The following is a 12,002-nucleotide window of genomic DNA, read 5'->3' on the forward strand; positions in this document are numbered from 1 at the left end:
ATATTCGCGGACGGACCCGCAACCAAAAGATTTATATTGAAAAATACATATATTCATACCAACATAGAAACTACATGCACTTACAAAACAAAATGTAAATATATCATTTTTGATTGCAAGCGGAATGAATCAGTCTTTTTTATGACGTCATTTAAAATGCTAATATTTTTGATTGCAGTTAAATAATTATTTGCGCCAGAATTGACTACCAAAGTAATCGATCGACAACTGTGTTGGAGAGAGCTTGAGGACGAATTGAAACCCATTTTTGAGCTTATATTGCGGAGCAGTTGTCCGCGTGGCGCGTTTTCGCAGAAGTGCAATTTGAAGTACAGACTAGTGGTAAGCTGTTTTATGAACTGGCAAACTCATCTTTGTTTTCATTTAAGTTAGGTATCAGAAACAATAGGTGAAGCCCATCAGTTGGGGAAACTACGAGGCGAACGTCCAAGAATGGATTGACCAATGAATGGCTTGGGATGCGTGGGGCGGGGTGGAGCCATGCCCATATAAGGTCATGCAATCAATAAATTGACCTGATTTCGTGCATCCTAGTTAGAAAATGGTAAAAAAACGGCATATGGAAGTATTATAACCACATACAGCCCATACTTACTCTGTAGACAAAACACCAGCGGTCCTAATCCAATTAGTCACGTTCCCGAACGAATCTAGTGGAGGCGGCCGTGATAGAGAAACCAGCGGTGTTGAAAAAACGTGCGTTTGTAAATGAAACATAAACATTAAATTTTAATTATATTACTCTATCGTTATAACCCAAAATATATCACAAATTTTCAATAAATACTAATCTGTCGATTTGTCAAGTTCTTTATTTTGAAAGTCAAATATTTACGGCAAGGCAGACGGCCATTTCCGGTAGGCGTCGTCCCTCTGGATTGTTCTTCCGGTTCCAGAAAGGTGTGTGTCCCCGGTTTTTATCTCGTGCCGATGCCACATATGTGAGGATTTGCAATTTTTTGAGTGGAATTTGCATAGGAAGACCTGTTTGATATTTTTCGGTCTCTTTTCTAGTATAAGGTTGTCTAGAAGAGAAGAAATAGGCGGCGTGAGAATGATGGTGGTTTTGAGGCAATTGCGGTGCGTGACGCTAGCGTCGTATATTTTTGTTTTTTATATATTTTTGGAGGTCAGGTATCGCGTTAATATGGCAGTTCATATTTTTTAAAGGAGTGTTTATGCTGTTATGAGCAATTTCTTCTCGGTAGGTCCTATACCCATTGTTAAAGGATGAGAAATGTGAGCCACCAGTACAATAAGGGGTGACCACTGTGACACTAGATGGTAAGCAGCTGCCCTTTTTTGTAACATTTTAAAATTTAATCAATCGAAATTACTTATCTATTGCTGGAATTGGCTTTTCCTTGCCTTATATTGGTACTCTAAGCAGATGTCACCCTTGCTATCAATCAATGTTGTTTCGTCAATAGAACACAATGTTTTTCATTAATGTTCATTACATGTTAACAATGTACATTGAGCACAGATAAGCATAACATATTGCGCATTATGCTAATGTGATAAGCATAATGCATTTAGCATTAAGCACCATACAACCAGTCTCCTGGTAGCTGTTAATCCTGACTAGTAGATCAGTGCAGCATTTTGGCTCAGCAACACTCGTTTTGGATATCATTGTAGTTTGTGCTCAGTAGTTCTGATTTGGACTGGGACCTGGGACCCTGGGATGTAGAAGTGGTGCTTTCACTGGGTACCTGTAACGCAAGGGTCATATAAGTGGTAAATATCACACCCTTTGATTTGTGTGGGATGCTTTGTCATTGAAGTACCAAGAAAAAAATCTTCAGCCACAACATTGGAGAACAAAATTCCTGACACTCCTGGATACCAGGAAACAAAGTTGTCCAACTAGGGGTTTGTTCTCGTCGCTCCTCTAACCTCCTCCAAGCTCCTCTAACCTCCTCTCGTTTCAAAAAATCGTTCCCGTCGCTCCTCCAAGCTCCTCCAAGCTCATCTTGATTTCACATCTCACCACCGCTATTTGCCTCCTCCCTCATCCCAAACGAAAGTTGGTTTTTTGGAGGAGGCTCTTGCGACTTAACACTACCTAGGAATTCTTGATTAATCAATGATGCAAAGGTAACCGCCCGCAATGCCAGGATAAAATATCTGGACATATTTCTTCCGTATTTTCAAAAGTCGACAGTAGGTACCTACCTAACGGCATGACAGTATTTCGCGGGAGGTTGCTCTACGGACGTCTTTCGTCACGAGCTTATCTCGCAGATTGTGGTAGTGTTGGAGAGTTTGTTGATGTCTCCATGGAAACCCAATTTGACGCTGATAGCAGCATGCCAGCAGTGGCCGTGAAACACCGCCCAGGCCGCTCGGAGGCCGGAGCATTTGTCGCGTGGTCATCAATGGCAATTTAAATCTTGTAATAAATTGTTTGATAGCGTGGCGTAAATCCGTAGAGGACAAAATCGAGTGTGTACGATTACTGGATATGGAAACACAATGGCCAATCGATTTGGGTGCCAATTAATCGTTCGCCTTGACCGTGCTAGGTAAGACTCAATGGAAATGATGATGCATAAATTAGAAGTAGGTGAATGATAGCGAAAGGTATTTGAGAAAAGCATTATTCAAAATGTTCTGTAAATGTGCACAAATTTACATGACAAATGTTTTGTCTCAAATGCGTACCCATCACGATACTACACATCGCTCTTTCTATTTCTTTTTCCAAGTAGTGCTGAGCCACTCAAACAGGCAAAAGTGAGAATGGCAATGACTGTATCTGAATAATATGGCACTTTTAGATTTGTTATGCATACATTGGAATCAGCTGTGCATGGAGCAATCCAGCAATCTCATAGGACAAGCCGATCCACTTATATTTCCCAAACCCTGATAATCCCTTTACACTTGTATTTACTCAACATCATCCATCCTAATTTACATTTGACATTGTGCTTCTTTTCCCTACTTAGATGGCTTTATACGTGGACGAGGAAGGAAAGCCCATCGAAGTCCACCAAGTGGTCGAGCTTGACGATGGGGACCAGAGATGTGTGGCTACAGGGAGAACGACGCAAGTGAAGCGTGGTGGCAAAAAACGAGGCCGTCACGTGACACAATACATAAATAATCAGCAGTACCGCCGCCAAAAGTACCGAAAAGCTACACAAACCTTGATAGCAAAGGTGAGTGATTATGAAGCGAGCAGAGTCTTTCCTTAGATTAACGGAAATTTCTGAGTATGAGCGGCCGGCCGGGGGGGTCAACTTCCCCCTCCCCCGGCCCGGCACGGTTTGACACTCCGTCGGCTGATTATCGGTCTACTTCGTTTCCTTAGTACCTACTTTGTTCAAATAATATGTTACCAGTAAAACGCCTTTTAGACGAAGAACGAGCGAGCGAGATAGTGAGCCCTGCACGTGCGGAAGGGCGAGAGGGTACTTCCAACAGGCTTGTGCAAACCGCAAAGCACCCTTCTAACCGGTCGCTAGCGGTGTGCCAAATTTGAACGCAATCGGCCCAGCCGTTCCTGAGTTCTGGAAGCGGCATTCTACACGTGCGCACGTGCAAACGGGGTCCAAACTGACTTTCGCACGGCACCCTACTAACCGGTCCCCAACCGTGTACCTACCAAATTTGAGCGCAATCGGCCCAGCCGTTCTCGAGATCTGGGCCCTGTTTCACCGCCCGACGCTGCGCGCGCTGGGAGCTGAGGCGTACCCCTGACGTCACTCGAATGACGTTGCGTGCGATCCGTTAGCTTTTGATGAATCGCGTTTGGAACAGAGGTCCAAAAGAACCCAGTACAGAGAGAACAGAGGTTTGAGTGCGAATGCTGCTAGCGTGCTGATGGTGCTGGCGCTTGGGTGCTGGCGTTTTGCGATGACATCATAGCGTAGCGTCAGAGGGAGGTTTGTTGATATTGCCATGGAAGCCCAACGCGCCGACGCGCGCAGCGCACTGCAGCGCTCCGCCGTGAAACAGGGCCCTGGAAGCGCCCCCTGCACTTGCGCACGTGCAGTAGCACCCTAACCGCAACACATGGGAATGCATTGCCTGGTGGGTGCCTACCTGTATGCCAAGTTTCAACGAAATCGCCCCAGCAATTACCGAGTTATTGAAATGGGAACAAATTTGGCACCTCTTCTTTTTGTATTTTGCACGTGCAGTGGGGGTCACTACCATAGATCAAAAGTATCCGACCTTTGGTAGAAGGGATGCAGCTACCCTACAAAAATTACCGCAAGACAATCGCCCAAGCGGCTGCTGAGATATGAGCCTCTCAAAATCACTACTTTTGGAAAACAGCGTGAACACCCTCGACTTTTCACGTGGCACGTGCCACCACGGTCACTGAGTTGTGTCAAAAGTAGTCAATTACGGGGTAGAAGGGATGGGGCTACCCAGCAAAAAAGACCGCAGGCCAATCGGTCCAGCGGTTGCTGAGATATAAGCCTCTCAAAAGCGTTACAGGCCGGGCCGGGCCGCTCATACTGAGATTTTTCCGTTATATTGAAAAGACTTCGCTTCGCTCGCTGCGCTCGCTCGCTCGTAACCATTGCCTCTATGTCGTCATGCTGGTTGAGGTCTGATAATTGACTTGGCTTGTGCTAAATGACAGTTACTTTACATGCTAGATAACACTAATAATGGTGTCATTTAATCTGCCATCAGGCTAAGGATCTGGAGATCAGCACCGGGGCAAGGGTAAAACTACACATCTGCCACAGCGACGCTAGTTGCAAGGACGCAGGACACCCCAACATCCCAACAACGGCTGATTCGTCCGCACAAGTCGAGGAAGCTGCGCACACGCCGGCTACGCCAGCTGACATGCAACAAGTAACCCCGGTACAAAGCGACGCTCTTTCCCCGACCAGATGCGTGCGAGTGACGCGCCATGTACCCTCGGCTCGTCGGAAGGCGGCGTCAAAATCCCCATACGACCGTAACTTATGTCACGTCTGCCGAGCGGAATATGTCCAGGGGTGCGAGGGCCTGTGGGTTGGCTGCAGCTACCGTGGCGCGCGGGGACGCCAAGTATGCCAGTGGTGGTGTCACCAGAAGTGTGTGCGGCTGCGATGTGAATCGGCCGAAGAGCTCGCACGCATCCCAATCTACTGCCCTACCCACCTCTGAGCAGGGATAGTAGACATTGCCTTTGTATGGCACTACGTTAACTCGCGCACCGACGGGGGTTGGTTATCGCTCCCTCCCCCCTCAAAGTGTTTCTAAAATGGGGGGGACGTGGCGCTGCGTTTGTCTTGGACCTCACCAAAAAATGTTCTTATAAATAGCAAACCTTGTCTGCCTGATTCCATGCCCTTTACTGCCTGCCGCTAGTTTTAGTTTTTCTTTCAGATATCACGGGAGTGAGGTGGGTCCGGTATCTCATCCCCTGTCGGTACGACGTTGTCGCTGACTCCGTCGGTGCGCGGGTTAGCCTTGTTACGGGAAGGGATGGGGACTTTTTAAAGTTTGTTACTTGTTTGTTACTTGATGAGGGTGCTAGTTCCCTTTTGATGACTGTCGCACTCTGACATTCATTTCAGGAAGTAAAAGCGATCATTTAGGATTCACAGTGCAGAAATGTAGAATGCGTCGGGACTGGCCGGGTCGGCTGTGCCGTTACTCTTTGTTAACATGTTTTGAGCTTTAAAGTGCTGCGGAGTGCTGCGTTTATTTTATATCATCGGCCTTGGCATAACTATTGTTCTCAGGCTTCGTTTGCCATTTTCTGTGCGTTTGTGCTCTTTGCATTTCAGTCACTTTGGTGCCTGCTTTGGCTGCAAAGGCTTAGTTGCTTGCAGTTTTGTGGCGTGCCTATTTGATGTTTTTTAAGGAGTTGTGCTCGCTTGTGTGCTTCTTTGGATGTAAAGAAGGATGATTTTGTTGCATGCAGGTTTCTTGCATGGCAATGCGATGTTTTTAATCAGTTGTGTTTGGTTGTGTCACGTCTTAAGGTGTCAATAACACTGCTTTGCTGCATGCAGGTTTGTGGCATGTCCTTGTGATATTTTCCATTGGTTATGATTTTTAACTAAAGACGGGGATGCCTGTGCCAGGGGTTGCTGGTATTGCATTGATTAGTATCTCATAAAATTAAGGATGAAGTCATGAAACATTTAAAACTTTTACATTCACCCGGCTCATAGTTTTTCAATGCCCAAGTGAGGACTGTCCTGTTCAGGTTAGTTGCACATTGTAGTATTTCAATGTCTTACTTATTATGAACTACCTGTTTCACAATTCCTCGTATGTCTGTCGTTGCCTTCAAAACTATCACATCTACTTCGCTTCCTAGGATCCCCAAAGTGCAGTTGAAAACATAAACTCTGATTTGCTGGCGCTGATGTTGCTTTGCTTTTGCCAGTCTGGGTGTTGTTTGCACGTGGAATGCCTGCCTGCTACAGCTATTTCAGAGACATTTTTTGTGTGTGTGTGTGGGAATGGCGTACAATAACCACTTTGTTATTTACATACTTTGATATTTACAACTTACGAATGCCTTTCGTCTTTCAGCCACAAATATGCCAAAACCAAAGCGTTGTTGCTCTAAGCAGCATGACAGTGTCGCACGGCTTTTCCGTGATGCCGGCCGTGCCTTCCGAAGAACTGACAGCTTAAACGTCAAGCTCTATGTGCTGAACTATTTCGGTATATCACGCCAGCCAGTACGCCACATTTGTACATCGTGCATTGAATTTGCACGAAACAAAGTGAGAGAAGTTCAAGAGCGTCAGCAGGTAATAACTTTTGCCGCATAAATGTCATTTTATAGACTCTGTGTTTCCAGTTCATCAACACTAGAAGCATAACGTAACAGTAATTTCCGGACCAGCTGTTGGAGACTGGGCTGCTTGAAAGTGGCGATGCGCAGATTAATTAGGTTCCTAATTACATAGGTTCATGATTTAAAATTTGGTTTAGCATTACTTTCCATGCTGTGGATTATGCTCTTTTTCATGTATCGAGATATCTGTTTTTTAACTCATTTGTTCCGTCTCCCACCAGCCTGCACGCCTCGCGGGCGACTTCGGTGGCGGTGCTTGTCAGCTGCCGGCGACAACAGGGCAAGCCTGCGGCCAGAGTACGTCGGCTGCCGCTGCTGGCCGCTGTCCAGCGCCAGCCGGTGGGTCACATCCGACGGGACCAGAGTCTGCTGGGAGCGCCGTCAGCCAGGTATGTTGGTGCAGTCCTGGAGGTATCCTATCGCCAAGCCCTCAACAAGTGTTTACCCATCGTATAGTTGATGAAACCCAATACTGCATAGTGGATACAATAATTGCTGCAGCACCAATAGACATGTCGTTTAACATCCTGTTGAGTGTTGGTTACATACAGCTATCTGTTTTCTAACTCATTTGTTCCGTCTCCCACCAGCCTGCACGCCTCGCGGACGACTTCGGTGGCGGTGCTTGTCAGCTGCCGGCGACAACAGGGCAAGCCTGCGGCCAGAGTACGTCGGCTGCCGCTGCTGGCCGCTGTCCAGCGGCAGCCGGTGGGTCACATCCGACGGGACCAGAGTCTGCTGGGAGCGCCGTCAGCCAGGTATGTTGGTGCAGTCCTGGAGGTATCCTATCGCCAAGCCCTCAACAAGTGTTTACCCATCATATAGTTGATGAAACCCAATATTACATAGTGAATCCAATAATTGCTGCAGCACCAATAGACATGCCGTTTAACATCCTGTTGGTTACAGCTATCTGTTTTCTAACTCATTTGTTCCGTCTCCCACCAGCCTGCACGCCTCGCGGGCGACTTCGGTGGCGGTGCTTGTCAGCTGCAGGCGACAACAGGGCAAGCCTGCGGCCAGAGTACGTCGGCTGCCGCTGCTGGCCGCTGTCCAGCGGCAGCCGGTGGGTCACATCCGTTGGGACCAGAGTCTGCTGGGAGCGCCGTCAGCCAGGTATGTTGGTGCAGTCCTGGAGGTATCCTATCGCCAAGCCCTCAACAAGTGTTTACCCATCATATAGTTGATGAAGCCCAATATTACATAGTGAATCCAATAATTGCTGCAGCACCAAGAGACATGTCGTTTAACATCCTGTTGGAACATGTAGCTATCTGTTTTCTAACTCATTTGCTCCGTCTCCCACCAGCCCGCACGCCTCGCGGGCGACTTCGGTGGCGGTGCTTGTCAGCTGCAGGCGACAACAGGGCAAGCCTGCGGCCAGAGTACGTCGGCTGCCGCTGCTGGCCGCTGTCCAGCGGCAGCCGGTGGGTCACATCCGTTGGGATCAGAGTCTGCTGGGAGCGCCGTCCGCCAGGTATGTTGGTGCAGTCCTGGAGGTATCCTATCGCCAAGCCCTCAACAAGTGTTTACCCATCATATAGTTGATGAAACCCAATATTACATAGTGAATCCAATAATTGCTGCAGCACCAATAGACATGTCGTTTAACATCCTGTTGAGTGTTGGTTACATACAGGTATCTGTTTTCTAACTCATTTGTTCCGTCTCCCACCAGCCTGCACGCCTCGCGGGCGACTTCGGTGGCGGTGCTTGTCAGCTGCAGGCGACAACAGGGCAAGCCTGCGGCCAGAGTACGTCGGCTGCCGCTGCTGGCCGCTGTCCAGAGGCGGCCGGTGGGTCACATCCGTTGGGACCAGAGTCTGCTGGGAGCGCCGTCAGCCAGGTATGTTGGTGCAGTCCTGGTGGTATCCTATCGCCAAGCCCTCAACAAGTGTTTACCCATCATATAGTTGATGAAACCCAATATTACATAGTGAATCCAATAATTGCTGCAGCACCAATAGACATGTCGTTTAACATCCTGTTGAGTGTTGGTTACATACAGGTATCTGTTTTCTAACTCATTTGTTCCGTCTCCCACCAGCCTGCACGCCTCGCGGGCGACTTCGGTGGCGGTGCTTGTCAGCTGCAGGCGACAACAGGGCAAGCCTGCGGCCAGAGTACGTCGGCTGCCGCTGCTGGCCGCTGTCCAGAGGCGGCCGGTGGGTCACATCCGTTGGGACCAGAGTCTGCTGGGAGCGCCGTCAGCCAGGTATGTTGGTGCAGTCCTGGAGGTATCCTATCGCCAAGCCCTCAACAAGTGTTTACGCATCATATGTGTAGTTGAAGGAACCCAATAGTGGATACTCAATATGGTATCCTGTAAGCATTCTCAGAAAGTGCCATTGTTTAACCTTAGTAAGGTTGTGGTACAATTTCTGTTTGTGATGCTCCTTCTAAGAAGGGATATTTTAAAAAGTCATGCAATTTTAAAATCACCCGTGCCCTGCTGGGAGGGGGGATGTTTAAACACCCCCTCCCTCCTGTGGTTTTTCGCAATTATCTCAAAACGCCGCTGTTTTTGGCACACCTTATCATGCATCGATTCTACACAAGTTGTGGAAATTTTAGCCCGAGGTCATTCAAGGTCAGGTCACCAGGTCAGATCAAGTGACCTCACTACATAAAAATATTCAATGTCTGCCAAAGCTACACCGAGTGACGATGGCTTTGAAACTTTCAGAAATTGATAAGAGTAACATTATGTACAAAATGTGTATCTTGGAATTTTGATATCGATGACCTAAGGTCACGTCAATTTTGCTACATCCCCATTACAATAAGTCATGGGAGAAAACTGAAATGCGCCTCTTTTGGACGAAAGCCATTATAAACACTCCCAAACACTGAATTACAAGTAACTTAGACACAATGACGTGAAAATGGTGTCTGTGACCCCTGTTTATGCCCTTGAGGTCATCTCAGGTCACGAATGGCATCAAACAGTTTTTTTCGCGAATAACTTTTGATATATGCAGCATTAGAGCGATGAAAATACCTTAGATGTGTTCAGCTCGACGATACGGATCGACTGACATGCTACATGACCCTTACTGGTCAGGTCATGACCTTAAGGTCAGAATTTCAAGTTGACTTTTCAAGGTCAAATTATAGGTCATTCGATGCGTCTTGAGAGAAACGCGATTGTGGTGAAAGTAAGCTCGTGCAAGGCTTGAGTCAAAAGTTATTGAAAAACTGTTTCAGAAAATAATCGGCTATTTTGGCAGTTTTTGCCCCCTGCAGGTTAAACCGTTGACGTTAGGTCAAATCCGAGAGAATTACTCAGAAAGGGAGTTATAGGGATATCGAATGCGCTTTTCTGCGGCGCTGTAGTTCTATTGGTTCCAGAGTTTTGCGTTGGCTTCTTGGAAATTGTCGACATTCGACCTGAAAATGGGCGAAATTTTGCCTTGAATGACCTCGGATTACCTGACCTTTGACCTGACCAAAAAATGACCCAAGTGATTTTTGAATGTACATACAAAACAATAACAAATATGAAGAATTCAGACACTTCTCAGACCAACAAAGGTCAGACACTTCTCAGACCAACAAAAGGTCATCTTTTTTTTTTGCTTTTTTACCAAAAATAAAAAAGCAAAAAAAAAAAGATTCTTGGATGAAAGGCGCGTTAGATCGTAAAAATTCCCACTGTGCAGTGTGCACTGTTCAATCAAACATTCGCATTTTTTTTTTTTTTTTTTACAAATATGTCTTACTATATACGTTACAATTGGCAAAGGGGCATTGTTTAAAAACAAACTTAAGTTTTTTTTATACAAGGAATAGTCGACTACTTTTGACTCATTTTTTTTTCTTTTGCAACTAGTGCAAGAATTCAACTCTATGAGACCCTGACGTCGCGTAGCCCTCCCATGTCCGCAATCGAAGTCATCGATTTTTTTATGCGAACTGCAGATGCGACTCAGTTTGATTTGAGCGAATACCTGGCTACTTAGGCGTTTGCTTTGCGCAGTGTCCAGACCAGCCCCTTGAAGGCAGACTATGCCGCAATGTCACAGCCAGCGTCTATGACCGTGTAAGTTCTACATGCGTTACAATTTTTCAAACGGAGGTACAAGTTACCATTTTCTCGTTTTAATGAATTTTGAATGAAATTACTATGGGAGAGTCTTGGCATGTTCCACTGTTTACTTCCAACAATGGCAAGTGAATGTAGGCTACTGTTATTTCAATCACTTTGTCAAATATCGTACAGGTGGGGGCGGCTTCTTTACACCACCGGCCAAATTACCCCATCGTCCACAAGCCAATCGATTATGCATGGTTTTGGCAGTTAATTGGCATTTACAGCGTGTGTGTACGTTGTGTGGTTTGCCTATATAAAAATCAAAACGTCTGTACGTGTGTAACGCGTCAGTTCCCTTCGGCGGGCTGTTGCGAGGAGACGGTGCCGACTTAACTCGGCCGCTACTGGGCCGATTTTAATGAAAATTGATTCATTACGCTGTGCGTAATGCTGTCCCTCTTTACGCTGCGCGTAATGCTGTCCCTCTAGTTCACTTATATAAAAATCAAAATGTCTATGTATGTATGCATGAGACGCGTCAGTTCCCTTTGGCGGGCTGTTGCGGGGCGACGGCGGGGTCTAGGGGATGGGAACTTTGGTGCCGGGTCGGGCGCGTGCAGACATTTGTCGTATTAAACTTTGGAGGGGGTGCGCTCGGTGGTTTGCACGTGGCGGGCGCATCTCTGCGGCATTTTGGGCCGCGGCCGGCGCCGATCAGAGAGCACGCGCCTTAGGCTCAGTTTCTTCGCTTGCAAAACGGAGCGAAATAAGAGCCGGGAGGTGATTGACCTTTGACAATGAATACCGGAACAGACCACCGCCCGCCGAGAGGAGGCGTCAAATTTATTCTTGCAATAACTCGGCCGTTACTAGACCGATTTTGATGAAACTTTATTTATTACGCTGCGCGTAATGCTGTCCCTCTAGATGTATATAATTTTCCAATCACGCCATTTTTGGTAGAAAACTCCAAAATCGTGACGTCACTTAAGGTTTCATATATAATAATGCTAAATAGATTTCTTTGGTGCTTAAACACGCCCCCCCCCCATTCCTTAGCAATTAGCGTGTTAACCATTAACCACCCCAAGGCACGGTAAGATTCGTCCTTTTTACCAAACCTTTCTCTTATTCCAGGACGTGCTGGCGGCCCAGGTGGCTGAGCTTCTCAAG

General features: G+C 46.8%; 1 protein-coding gene across 1 annotated transcript in view; it reads left to right on the plus strand.

Moving 5' to 3' along the window:
• The first annotated feature begins 196 nt into the window (after window positions 1-196).
• Window positions 197-12,002, plus strand: part of LOC122382062 (lysosomal-associated transmembrane protein 4A-like) — a 34,067-nt gene continuing 22,261 nt past the window's right edge. Inside the window, exon 1 of the mRNA XM_043366960.1 lies at window positions 197-342. The gene's annotated coding sequence lies outside the window, so the exon portion shown is untranslated. The remainder of the gene's footprint in view (window positions 343-12,002) is intronic.

The sequence above is a fragment of the Amphibalanus amphitrite genome, unplaced genomic scaffold (genome assembly GCF_019059575.1).
Source record: "Amphibalanus amphitrite isolate SeventyFive unplaced genomic scaffold, NRLGWU_Aamphi_draft 000132F_arrow, whole genome shotgun sequence".
In the NCBI taxonomy this organism is placed as follows: domain Eukaryota; kingdom Metazoa; phylum Arthropoda; class Thecostraca; order Balanomorpha; family Balanidae; genus Amphibalanus; species Amphibalanus amphitrite.